This window comes from Macrobrachium nipponense, chromosome 1, assembly GCF_015104395.2.
Source record: "Macrobrachium nipponense isolate FS-2020 chromosome 1, ASM1510439v2, whole genome shotgun sequence".
In the NCBI taxonomy this organism is placed as follows: domain Eukaryota; kingdom Metazoa; phylum Arthropoda; class Malacostraca; order Decapoda; family Palaemonidae; genus Macrobrachium; species Macrobrachium nipponense.
In genome coordinates this window covers 41,373,711-41,387,956 of record NC_087200.1, presented here as the reverse complement: position 1 = coordinate 41,387,956, position 14,246 = coordinate 41,373,711, and the positions used below count along the sequence as shown (strand labels likewise).

Sequence of the window (14,246 nt, the reverse complement as noted above, 5' to 3'; positions counted from 1 at the left end):
CGCACACTAACGCCCTACGGGGAAACAAACTGGATGGAATATTGACAACGATTCGAAATCATAAGATGTTTTTTAGAAAATTGGATGGAAAAGTGAGCAAATGCAGCATAATCATAAATAATGTAAACAAAGGAGATGACGTCTACTGTCATGTTAATATAGAACACGTCAAGATGAAACTAGACAAAGCTGGAAAAATAAATACATCTCCATCAAACAAAACGTATTTTTGTTGCAAAACAAGAGAAAAATAATATAAAAAATATAATTTAATATTATAAGTAAAGGGCTGAGACCACTTTCAGCAAATGAAACGAGAGTAAAATACAGAAATACCCCTGAGCGTTAATGGTGCTACAGAACTCACACGGTAAGTAAATGCACTCCTGACGTGTATCAAGTATCGGTAACACGACCTCACGTAATGCCCATAACCTTGTATTGCAGTCTGTCAGATGATGATGTTGAACCCCAACCCATTTCAGAACGATGATTATGATACTATATTGCGTAATTAGAGAAGCACGCATCAAAACAGTGTCCCCTGTCTGACCACTGTCGCACGTGGAATGGTACTGAACTTTATAAACAAAAACAGTTCATTGACTCTAGAAACCAGTGTAATTATCACCTGCAGGCATATCCATGAAGTGATAAATTCATACCGATATTACGGACCCGTTTCATTATTTTGGAGTAATAATATTATCAGTGGACGAAATATTCAGTATTTGACTGTAGATATCACACAACATAATGTTTTAATAATATATGATTCTCATCTGTTTTGATGTCAAACTTAATTCTCTAGTAAACTTCTATTCAATAATCCAAAAAGTGTGAGAAAATCGTGAAGGTAAGAGATCATACACACACACACACACACACACACATATATATATATATATATATATATATATATATATATATATATAGATATATATATATATATATATATATATATATATATATATATATATATATATATATATATATATATATATATATATATATATATATATATATACATATATATATAATATATATATATATATATATATATATATATATAGTATATATATATATATACTACATACATATATATATATTATATATATATATATATATATATATATATATATATATATATATATATATGTGTGTGTTGTGTGTGTGTGTGTGAATGTGTGTGTGTGTGCGACTGGTAAAAATGTTCTTTTACAACAGAATTCCATTTACTAAAAGGAGCCCAAAAAATGCCAAAATATAGAAAGTACTATATTTCAGAGACTGCGGTCTCTCTCTCTCTTCAAGTAGGTAATGAATGAGAAAAGTTAGGGAAAAGGCAGTATTTATACCAAGAGATCCATCCACAGGTAAGCCGCTTAGCTAGGTCACCCTGGTTGATAATTTCAATTTAATCTTCTTAAGCATTGGTTGAAGGAAGACTTTGCAGATGATATCTGAATCCCAGGTCCCCCGTGAGATGTTCATTACCTGTCTTTTGTTTAAGAAAGGGTCAACTCTATCATCTGGCTCTTGTACCAACATTTGCTGCTATACATTATGCGTGACAAATTCCAGTTTATTCTGTGGTTATGGTCATTTATATGGTTAAACATAGCTGAGCTCTGTTGTCCATACCTAACTGAACATTTACGTTGCCTCGATCTTTGGGGAAGTGATTTTTCTGTAAAACAGTTGTAAGATCAGTCATAGTCCAGGCATGGGATTTTGTATACTCCTGTGTGTTTGGGGATTAGCTTTTGTTGGAAGTTAATCAGCGATTTTGCTAGGGTATTCAGGTAGGTAAAGGCAAAAGGCATAGATTTTCCGAAAGTATGTGTTATCGTCTTAATCCTGTGAGAATGTTGGTTTTTTGTATATAGCAAATTTGTATTCTGTTGCATCTATAATTATTAAAATATTAAGAAGAGGAATTTTGTTGTCTGTTCGCCATTCAACTTAAAATTTTATGCTGGGCACTAATACATTTAATATTGAAAGGAATTCGTTGAAACGGACCCACCAATTATCCCACAATATTAGAATACCATCTACATATATATCATCCACAGTACGTATTTGAGTTTTATTGCATTTGTTACTATAGTTTCAAAGTATTCCATGAGATGATGGGTCTAAATGGAAGATGATCTTTGTGAGTTTCGGGAAGGTCATAAAAGTAAGGCATTTTGGGGTTAATGACATTAAATTTCTGCAATAGTTCAATGGCTTTTTTTGTCTTGGCCAAATAATCTTACCTTCCAAAAAAAAAAAAAAAAAAAAAAAAAAAAAAAAAAAAAAATCTGTTCGGACGGGGATCTTTCGTCAATTTGTCATAAGTGTTTGTGTCACTAAGGAGTTGGTTGATTTTGTCGAGGTAGAAGTCTTTGTCCATGAATACGATTTTGCTGTCTTTGGCGAATCTACTTATTACAACATCTAACTTTTTAAGCAAGTGGATGGCTATATAAATCTACGGGGGACAGGGTATTTCTTATTAATGACAGTTAAAGCATTTAGTAAAATGCCTTTTAAGCAAATCTCTTCACGGCTGTAATTTTTATCTCATTTGAATTTATCAAAAGCAACTATAAAGTATAGGTTATTTTTATGGTCTGGATTTAAGACGAAGTATTGGTTTACTGTAAGGGGGTGTTAGATAAATTGAAAACTTTATCTTGTTGCTCAAGATTATTCCAGGAGCTATTGTTGGAAAGAGCTGCACTATTATAGACAACAATGTCGAACAAAATGAAACCAAAAACATGCTGTGGATGAGATATGTAGACGTTATTCTAACATTTTGGGATAATGGGTGGGGCAATTTTACCGAATTCCTTCCAAAATTATATACATTAGTGCCCAGCATCAAATTTAAAGTTGAACGGGAAACCAAATTACTCTCACTTCTTTATTATCGTGTCATTTCTATCAAGATAGGCGTAGCCAGCAACCTATTCTGAGGAGCCTTACAAATTTGTTCCCCTGATTTCCTAGAAAAGGAATTTGCACTAATTTTAAGCAGCTTCCGTCTTTAAGGTATCCTGACCATATAATTCAGAAAGACATTCTTAAAGCAAACGTCATTTTCTACCAACCCCCTCAAGACAAGATCAGAGAGACATCCAACAACAAAATAGAAATCCTTTCCCCTTTACTTACCCAAATACCCTAGCTAATACCTGATTAAAATCCAACAAAAGCCAATCCCCAAAGACACGAGTATACAAAATCCCATACCTGTACTGTGACCAATCTTACATCGGTTTTACATGAAAATCACTTCCTCAGAGATTAATACAACATAAACGGTCAGTTAGGTATGGACAACAGAGCTCAGCCATTTATAACCATATAAATAACCATAACCACAGAATAAACTGGAATTTGTCATACATAATAATTTACAGCAGCAAATGTCGGTACAAGAGCCAGATGATAGAGTTGGCCTTGAATAAGCAAAGTCAGGCAATGAACATCTCAAGGGGCCCCTAGGATTCAGATACCATAGATAAAGTCTCCCTTCAACCAAAGCTTAAGAAGATTAAATTGAAATTATCAACTGGGATGACCTAGTTAAGCAGCTACCTGTGAATGGATCTCTTGGTATAAATACTGCCTTTTCTGTAACTTTTCTTATTCATCACCTACCTGAAGAGAGAGACGGCAGTCTCTGAAATATACTACTTACTTTCTATATTTTCATACTTTTCAAACAGACAAAGATTCAGATCTACCCTAAAAATTTCGTTTCCGCTCTCATTCTTTCCATTTCTCGAACTATATACTATATATTTTCTTCCACTGTTCCTATACACATACACACACATACACAGACATATATATATATATATATATATATATATATATATATATATATATATATATATATATATAAAGAAACGACGTACAATCTATTTTCTCTTTTAGATAGTATAAGGATAGTTTTTTATTTCATAATAAACATTATTTTAACTACTATTATTGTAGTAATATTTACCTTCTTCACTTTGATATTCCAGTTACAAACATTACTTCTTGGGTGAACACACAAACAAAACAAACACACAAACTATCCTTTCATACTTTTCAAACAGACAAAGATTCAGATCTACCCTAAAAATTTCGTTTCCGCTCTCATTCTTTCCGTTTCTTGAACTATATACTATATATTTTCTTCCACTGTTCCTACACATACACAAACATATATATATATATATATATATATATATATATATATATATATATATATATATATATATATATATATATATATATATTGCTACGTCTATAGAACGCCTCGCCTTCCCAGCAGAGTTTTAGTGATATTTAATTATAAAAGTAGCAGCCATGCCTTCTCCTGAAGCGACTGTTGTTGGGAGAGTGGGTATGTCGTAGGAATGATATTCCGGTCTGACGGAAGCTTAGGGTAAGAGAGGCAAGTCACAAGAGTAGCTAGGCTTCGAGATGGATTTTAGGGACTTCTACAATAAGACCTCTATTTTCCCTTACCCAATTTGCTGGCGTTGTGTTTACCACCTTTCAGGCCAATGCTCGAGGCGGGTCTTTGGAAGCCCCGTGATTCGAAAACAACCAGTATCGATCTCAGTCAACTGCAGTCCAAGACGGATGTCCACCCGGCCAGCCTCCCAAACTTAGGCCTACCCACGACGTACTGGTGGACACGAACCCCAGACCTGAACCGAGGTCAGGCCGCATTCTTCTACAAGGATACACTGAATATTGCATAAAGGTACGTCTGAAAGTGTAAACTTCAACCCAGCACCTTTTACTACCATACGACTCTTGCTAAATTCATTTTCAATTCTCATTTTACCCCTTCTACATCAAAAGCCCTTTGTCCTCATCGGGCCACGTGCTCCCCTTTGTGACTTGTTAAAGACCGAGCTTTCGTTGCATACCTCAGTGAACCATTCGAGTTTACCTTCCCCAATGTTAGAGAATTAATCAGCCTTAATCAAAGCAAGAAGTCATTTTCCTTTTATCTCGTTTAATCTGGGATTCTTTTCCAGATTCCATGAGTCACGTGCCGTCTCTCTGCCCGCAAGTGTGCATTACCCCAAGTGTATGAAAACCAGCTATAACAGCTCAACGGAGCCATCATTTACCTTTTCTCCAGCCCAGCACGGGCCTTTTAGTAAATAAATAGTTGTTAAGTAACGAGCTGAGTTTTCTGGCGACCTTCCCTCTAAAGAAATTAATAATAACTTTCAGCTTACGGTAAGTTAAAGCAATTCCCTCTTGAAATCCCTCAATCACTTCCGTTTACGTATCTAGCCTCTCTCAAGGCCCGCTATATACGTAAAATTGGCGAATCTTGCCTGGATTGAACCTAGCTTGCTTAAAAAAAAGCTTGTAAATCGCGTTATCCGTTGTAAAACGTAAACTGTAAATTATTTTACAAAAAGCAAAAAAACAAATCAAGCACACTTGCAGGGAAAGAAGACACACTAGCTCACGGTAAGGTATTCCATTCATTAATATGATTATTCTATAACCTATGTTAGATTAAGGTACGTTAAAGTATTTTTATTGTAAAGTGTTTTAAACAAATGTGAAGGTAGAAATCTTATTATTGTAACGGCCAGAGCGCCGAGCGAGTTCGGTTATTTTGTAAATCGCATTGTTGTTGTAGGAGCTCACACGAACACGTGTGCAGATAGATGCCAGAAAGGACCAGATCAAACTAGGAAGTGCTTTGCCAGGGTTTATTGCTGTATTAGAAAGCCTAGCTAGTTAGGAGTGTTTTACTAATAGTTACGGCAAAAGAAGTGTACAATTCTTTTGTCTGTGATATGTTAGGGTATTCATTTTTAACTTAGTTTTCATTCCAAGTGTTGGTAACCGCTTACCTCTCAGCTTAAATTCAGCTTAAAGCTTTCGCGCCTGCGCGGTCTCAACCAGCCTTCGTTTTCGCTCACAGCGGCAGCCATGTTTTTATCCCTTTCAGAATTATCTAAACCATTTAAGCAAAGTAACGTAAGTCTCAAAGTTTTAACGTAAATAATATCGATCTCGGTACTAGTATCTATCGTCCTGCCAGAGAAATTAACGTAATTCGCCTTGAATAAGAAAGTAGAATTTGTGTTGTAAATTGCCTTCGCATTTACAGAGAATCAGCTGATTCGCCCGCGCTGGTCAGCTCGCTCCCGGTGTTTCACCTCGCATCGCTCACTCACTCGCTCGCTGAGCGAAGTTTCATTTTCACCTTCGCCACTTAACGTAACCTCATTTACAATTGTTTGCTAACATCGTTTTCAAATCCTTACCGTAATTTTTCACTTGTCCTTACGTAAAGTTAACGTAAATCTTAAAAGTAGAGTCACTTGCAAGAATTGTTAACGTAAAACGCGTCTTTGTAAATTTCATATTAAACCGCAAATCATTTCATAAGCGCAAGCCGCTAACATTAACGTAAACATCGTTCACCGCGAGCGCGTTATCATTTTTCATAAAACGTTATCCAAAGCAATTCTTTCATTTCACGTTAACGTAAGTAAATCATTTAACGCAAGTTGCGTCATATTAAACTAACATTAGTAGTTCAATTCAAATATAAGGGAGTTCATTATATCATTTTCACCCTCTCCGAGAGAGAGAGAGAGAGAGAAAACCAGAGACAAGCAGAGAAGCAGAAAGGAAGGCAAGGGAAGAGGAGCGAAAGCATGAGCTCGCTCTCAAGGAGAAGGAACTCGACATCAAGCGGGAGAAGGCCCGTAAGGAGAGTATCCTAGCTCAAAGCCACTCGCCAGCTTCCAGCCCTGCACCCACTGTCTCTCTTAGTCCCCACCGTCTCTGGTCAGCCTGACATCCTTTCGATTTGCGAGCCTGGTCCTGATCCAGTGCCGGAGATAGAAATTCCTGCCGCATCCTGCCAGCCTTTTACCTTTTTACCGCCTACCTCCTCCCTTTTGGAAGAGGTAAGCCCACCAGTTAACCCCGAAATTGCTTCCGAGGGTGATTCAACGGAGGTTCCCTTAACCTCCCCACATCACATCACTGCCAGAGAGGACTCTTCACCTGTGCCAGAGCACACTGCCAGCCTTGGTGACTCCGCAGATTCGCAACCTGTGGGGCCATCTCGGCCTTATCATCCAGTGCCACGGAAGAGGTTCTGGAACAAGTTCTGCCGAGACTGTGGCCGCAAGGGTCCACATGTCTGCCAACTACGGAGGGTGCGCGAACCACAATATTCCTGCCGTCGCAATGGCCATTACTAATCCTTCTTCTCTAGGACCCCCAGCTAAGGGCCCTATAACCGTCGCACCCCTCCAAAGTCATTATCAGCCAAGCCACGTCAAAGCCTACGACGACTCTGGCGCTTAAGTCTCCCTGATACGGGAAGACAGAATTCCCCGAGGGGCTAACGTTGATAGACGTCGATTGATCACCATTGAAGGTATCAATCACATTAAACTGATCCTTCCGACCATCCAATTGAGGGTCACCAGACCTCACTTCTCCAAAGAATGTACTCTTGCAGTTGCAAGCTACATCCAGGAGGTTACGACCTCCTCCTAGGGCAAGACATGAAGTCTCCCTCACAATTCAAAAAGCCTAGGGGTCCTAACCCCATGTCAATTCACTCCAAAGCAAGGAGTCACCGAAATTCTACTTCTTCTAGGAAGTACATCCACCAACAGTCTCCCCCGTTACCAAGGAGGGAGATTGACCATTCACAGTTCCGTTGCAAGACCTGTAACGTACTAGGGCACTCCACAAATTGGCCTAGGTGCCCTAGCAAGTTATGTGCAGCGGACACTGTCCAAGTCCCACAAGGCTTAGCCTTCCAAAAGAGACAGGACCCTCTGTCTCCCATAACCAAGGGCACGCTGAGAGGTATTGCACCTCCGGTACCCGCCACAGGTCCAGTCGACCTCAACTCTCTGCCAGTACCACTTGGCAGCACTGAGCAGTGCCAAGCTCCGTCCAGCCTGGACGTAGAGCCACCACCGAACTTGACCTCTGCGCCTGGCCCCGAGCTAGCGCCGGCCGGCGCCTAACCTTATCAAGGATCCTCCTACAGGAGATCCAACAGGCATGGAGCTTACCACAGCCCATGGCCAATCAATAGTTCCTTCTTCTTCATCCTTACCTCTGTCGCCCGAGGATGAACCTCCGGCAGACCCTACTTTGTCCTACCTCCTCTGGAAAACCAGGAACTGCCCGACCAGGAGTGAGGGCCTCCCCTGCAGTAGGTTCCACCTCTACGACGGTTGCTGCAGAGACCGAAGTAGGGTGTTCTCCTGAAATCCTTCAGGCTACCGCTGCCTCAGCTCCTGCCGGCGTTTCTGGCCTTACCCCAGAGTCGTTGCCTCCGTCTACTCCTAGGACTGGTATAGCCAGGTCCTGGAGGAATAAGAAGAAGAAGAAGAAGGGACGTAACTAACAAACTAACCAAAGAGCCACATGCTCTCCTTGACACCTGTGCCCGAGGTACAGTGTCGCATTCATTGCAGAGTAATCCTGGCACCTACCCAGAGAAGGTAGCCAGCCTGATCTCTGCCAGTAAACTAACCCTCTAACCCCTAGAAATTGTGATACTAACCCTCACTTAAATATAATTACCTCATTGCATTTCCCTCCTGGTCAATTAACCACTCATCATCCCCATGCATCATTACCTCTCATTATGTATTTTAACAATTCCGGCGACACATTACTGCTGTGCGTACCACACTCTGGAATGATTGCGTCTCCATTTAACTGTATTGAGTAGGTTAGGCTAATGATTTAGTACCAGGGCATTACGTTAGTAGAAAGTAGAATCTTCAAGTAACCTTATCTAGGGGTAGAGTAGACTGTCGTCACAGACAACCCGTAGTTATTACTTAGGCTAGATTACATCACTACATTAAGTTAGTACACTTAGCATCTTTGCCTATAAGTTAGGTAGGCCATTGTAGTCAGCCGTATCGCTGCTCAAAAAACTTCAAGTTAGAGTAGGAGAACTGGGTAGTCGAGGCGATCAACTTATTTAAGCCAAGACCTTCACGCCCGAAAGGGAGTGAATGCCTTCTTAACAGGGGGAGCTGCTACGTCTATAGAACGCCTCGCCTTCCCAGCAGAGTTTTAGTGATATTTAATTATAAAAGTAGCAGCCATGCCTTCTCCTGAAGCGACTGTTGTTGGGAGAGTGGGTATGTTGTAGGAATGATATTTCCGGTCTGACGGAAGCTTAGGGTAAGAGAGGCAAGTCACAAAGAGTCAAATGCTAGGCTTCGAGAATTGGATTTTTAGGGACTTCTACAATAAGACCTATTTTCCTTCCAACTTTGCTGGCATTGTGTTTACCACCTTTCAGGCAATGCTCGAGGCGGTCTTTGGAAGCCCCGTGATTCGAAAACAACCAGTATCGATCTCAGTCAACTGCAGTCGGTAGTCCAAGACGGATGTCCACCCGGCCAGCCTCCCAAACTTAGGCCTACCCACGACGTACTGGTGGACACGAACCCCAGACCTGAACCGAGGTCAGGCCGCATTCTTCTACAAGGATACACTGAATATTGCATAAAGGTACGTCTGAAAGTGTAAACTTCAACCCAGCACCTTTTACTACCATACGACTCTTGCTAAATTCATTTTCAATTCTCATTTTTACCCCTTCTACATCAAAAGCCCTTTGTCCTCATCGGGCCACGTGCTCCCCTTTGTGACTTGTTAAAGACCGAGCTTTCGTGCATACCTCAGTGAACCATTCGAGTTTACCTTCCCCAATGTTAGAGAATTAATCAGCCTTAATCAAAGCAAGAAGTCATTTTTCCCTTTATCTCGTTTAATCTGGGATTCTTTTCCAGATTCCATGAGTCACGTGCCGTCTCTCTGCCCGCAAGTGTGCATTACCCCAAGTGTATGAAAACCAGCTATAACAGCTCAACGGAGCCATCATTTACCTTTTCTCCAGCCCAGCACGGACCTTTTAGTAAATAAATAGTTGTTAAGTAACGAGCTGAGTTTTCTGGCGACCTTCCCTCTAAAGAAATTAATAATAACTTTCAGCTTACGGTAAGTTAAAGCAATTCCCTCTTGAAATCCCTCAATCACTTCCGTTTACGTATCTAGCCTCTCTCAAGGCCCGCTATATACGTAAAAATATATATATATATATATATATATATATATATATATATATATATATATATATATATATATATATATATATATAATATATATATATGTTTGTGTATGTGTGTGTGTGTAGGAACAGTGGAAGAAAATATATAGTATATAGTTCAAGAAACGGAAAGAATGAGAGCGGAAACGAAATTTTTAGGGTAGATCTGAATCTTTGTCTGTTTGAAAAGCATGAAAGGATGGTTTGTGTGTTGTTCTGTTTGTGTGTTCACCCAAGAAGTAATGTTTGTAACTGGAATATCAAAGTGAAGAAGGTAAATACTACTACAATAATGGTAGTTAATATAATGTTTATTATGAAATAAAAACTATCCTTATACTATCTAAAAGAGAAAATAGGTTGTACGTCGTTTCTTACTTAGGAAGTTAAGTCTGAATATTAGTAAATAAATAATCAAAATAAAAATAGCCTGTCTACAGCTTATACGAAAGGCCTAACTTTCTGTTAGTAAACATCACATCCATAAATAATTATCAAGAATTTTGAATGATCACAGAGAACAGAACAAGTATCTATTGATATACCTGCAGAGACGTCTTTATTAATTAAGTATTACCAACAAGACCTCGATATCTTGCAGTAGATAGGTGGTATGATGGGTGGAGATTTTTTAATTGCTCATCTGACCCTCTACAAAAGAAATGAACAGATGAGAAATCAAGTATTCTTGGGCACTTATTCTACCAATTATTGTTTCTTGCTTCTCAATTTTCTTTAACAGGAAACAAAACAAAAGAATAGATTATTTAACGTCTCCTAGTACCGATTACGTTATTGCAGTCGAACAACAGTAGTAAATATAATTCTCCTTAGTAGAAATTCATATTTAAAAGAAAAAGTCGAAAACGTTCAGTTCATATGAAACGATCGTTACCTCAATTAGCTGACGTGGCCATCAAAGAGACCTTCACACATCCAAACGACGTAAAGAGATACCTGTCACTTTCCTTCCCTCCCCTGATTTCTGAACAGTTAAACGAACCCCAAATGATTTTGGAAAGGAACTCTCGTCATCTTTTGATCTTCGGGACTACTTCCTCTCTCATTAGCTTCTCTGCCCTTATTTGCGTTGGAGAGAGAGAGAGAGAAGAGAGAGAGAGAGAGAAGAGAGAGAGAGAGACAGAGAGAAAGAGAGAGAGAGAGAGAGAGAGAGAGAGAAGTAGCTCTTTACACCCCTCGAGCGATTAGAATTTCACGCGGTTTTACGGACTTCAAATAATTAAAAACAAATAACTCTAATTGCACCGAAATGTGGTGTCAGTGATGGGTAACCTTCTCTCCAATTGGATGAATCTTTCTGCCTCCGGAATATCACCTTCTTTTTTTCTTTTTCTTTCTTTCTTTCCTTAAATCTTCAGCTGAAAACCCTTATGGACAGAGTCAACAGACTATAAACCTAAGAGCGCTGCAATGAGCAATCAACCTGCGGAGAGAGACAAGTCACAAGAAAAGGCGATACAAAAAATAAATACAAGGGAACGAAAAAAATAAAAGATTTATGTGGATTCAGAAGACGTCATCAAAGAGCAGGAATGAGTTTGCTCCTCGCTTAAATACTTGGAGATCAGAAGTTTCCAGGAAACCTGCGCAGTAGGCAGTTTATTCCACATTTTAGTTGTAGCCAAGATGAAACTCCTGCCAAACTGAGCAGTTTTAGCTATATCAGTTTTCAACGCTACTCTTTCATTATAATCTCCTTCACACAAAGGAAGATTGATTAATTTCTTTCTTTTTATTTTAAACCTAACTTTTACTGAGACATGCCTTTCATCACCTAGTTAGACGCAAAACTACGCTGTTGCCAGTAATCGCATTAACTCTGAGCAACATTGAAAAGATTTTCAATCTTCACAGTACTTTTTAAATCTTGCAGCATAACGTCTATTCAGTAGCATTCGGGATATTTCTTCTGTGGTTGTATAGAGATTATAATATGTTCAATAGTATCATATTTTCATCCACGAGACTTAGATATGTCAACGTAAATAAGGTCAACTGTGAGTTATTCTCTACAAAAGTATCCTATAACCATAAAATATAACATATTAGTCTAACAGATACACAGTTTTCTCAACAAAAGAGGACAAGACCTTTCAGAATATCATTACCTGGTAAACAATTTTAATATTCTACGAAGGACAAATGTATTCGATGATAAATAGCGACATCACAAAAGCAACAAGCTGTTAACGGTGTTGGTGAAGCAGACGCAAAATGAAAAACAAAATAGTTAAAAATTAGCGACTCACACATACACACACACCCATATATATATATATATATATATATATATATATATATATATATATATATATATATATATATATAAATATATATAAATATATATATATATATATATATATATATTTATATATATATATATATCATATATATATATATATATATATATATATATATATATATATATATATATATATATAAATTCAAGCTACAAATGTCCTTTAATATCTAAATTCACTTTACCTCCCAAATGATATATTTTCATATATGTACCGCAAGGGGAATTTTTTTTAGTTGATAATAATTTTCGTCCCCCCATGGGATCGACCACCGTCCAAATGGACGGGGACGAAATCAGGACAGTCAGTGACGCTATCCAATCTGTTGGCTGATTGGATAGCGTCACTGACTGTCCTGATTTCGTCCCCGTCCACTTGGACGGTGGTTCGATCCCATGGGGGGACGAAATTATTATCAACTAAAAAATTCCCCTTCGGTACATATATTTTGAAAATATATCATTTGGGAGGTTAAAGTGAATTTAGATATTAAAGGACATTTGTAGCTTGATTTTATATATAAATGGATCACGGTTCGATGTGATAATTATTCATATATATATATATATATATATATATATATATATATATATATATATATATATATAAGATCTCACGTGAAAATTGAAGGAGGTACCAAGACTTTCAACTTTTAAACACTATTTATCAGACCTGCTTATTGTGCCCTCAAGTTCCGAAGAAATTAATGTATTTTTCATTGTCATATATTAAAAATGCAGCCTATAGACATGAACTGACAATAGTGCTAAACACTTTGTACCCTTATGTTAATTTCCAATTCGTGTTCAATAACTCGTTAACAATAAGCAGACTTTTCAAATTCAAAGACACCCTTCCGGAGTGGATGAGTTCTTTAAATGTCTTTGAGTATACTCGTCCAAAATGTCTGAAAGTCCGCATCGATTCCCATAGTGGTGCCAGCTATCGCACTGGCTGTATATTGGAATCAAAAGAATATTCGGTCATAAGAAACCATTCAAATTTTTGTAAAACTGACAGTATGTACAATAATTTCAAAGTACTCCTTCATATAGAGTCTTTTTTACATCAAATCAAATTCAAATCAAATTGTAAATATTTATTGATATTAATAATGCATCATAAGGAGCATGTCAGCGTGCTGACAAGCCTACTCAGCAGTTTCTTGTACAATCTATGATACAACTGGTTATTTACAAATGTCGTAAGAGATCTTTAATGAATATCCAGACACTGAGCCAAAAATAACTAATAGTGTATGTCAAACTTTGAAAACTTATTCAAAATTCTTTTAACCATATTGTTATTTATCATATAACAAACCATCTCAGACATATCATTAACATTACTCTCTGAATTCTTCCAAACCATTACAGTCCATTATATAATGATACAAAGTATGTACTTTGACATTACTACATAATTTGCAAGACATTCCTTCAGAACATTCATCATACCACCACACACACACACACACACACACACACACACACACACACACACACACACACACACACACACATATATATATATATATATATATATATATATATATATATATATATATATATATATATATATATCCAAAATGTAACCTCATCATGAAAGAGTCATATCGAGGTGAAGCTCTATCTTTAGTAAAATTAATATTATTCATAATAATGTCGTAATGTTTCATGCTCCTACTGCCATTATTCATTATCATAGGAAAACTGTCAAATTCCCACTGCTGCATCACTCTTCTCATTTCAGATTTTATGCTAGCAATGTTTAATATACAATTA

General features: G+C 37.7%; 1 protein-coding gene across 1 annotated transcript in view; it reads right to left on the bottom strand.

Moving 5' to 3' along the window:
- The window catches only part of LOC135219286 (corticotropin-releasing factor receptor 1-like), a 472,633-nt gene that overhangs the window by 147,757 nt on the left and 310,630 nt on the right, over positions 1-14,246 (bottom strand). The window lies entirely within an intron of this gene.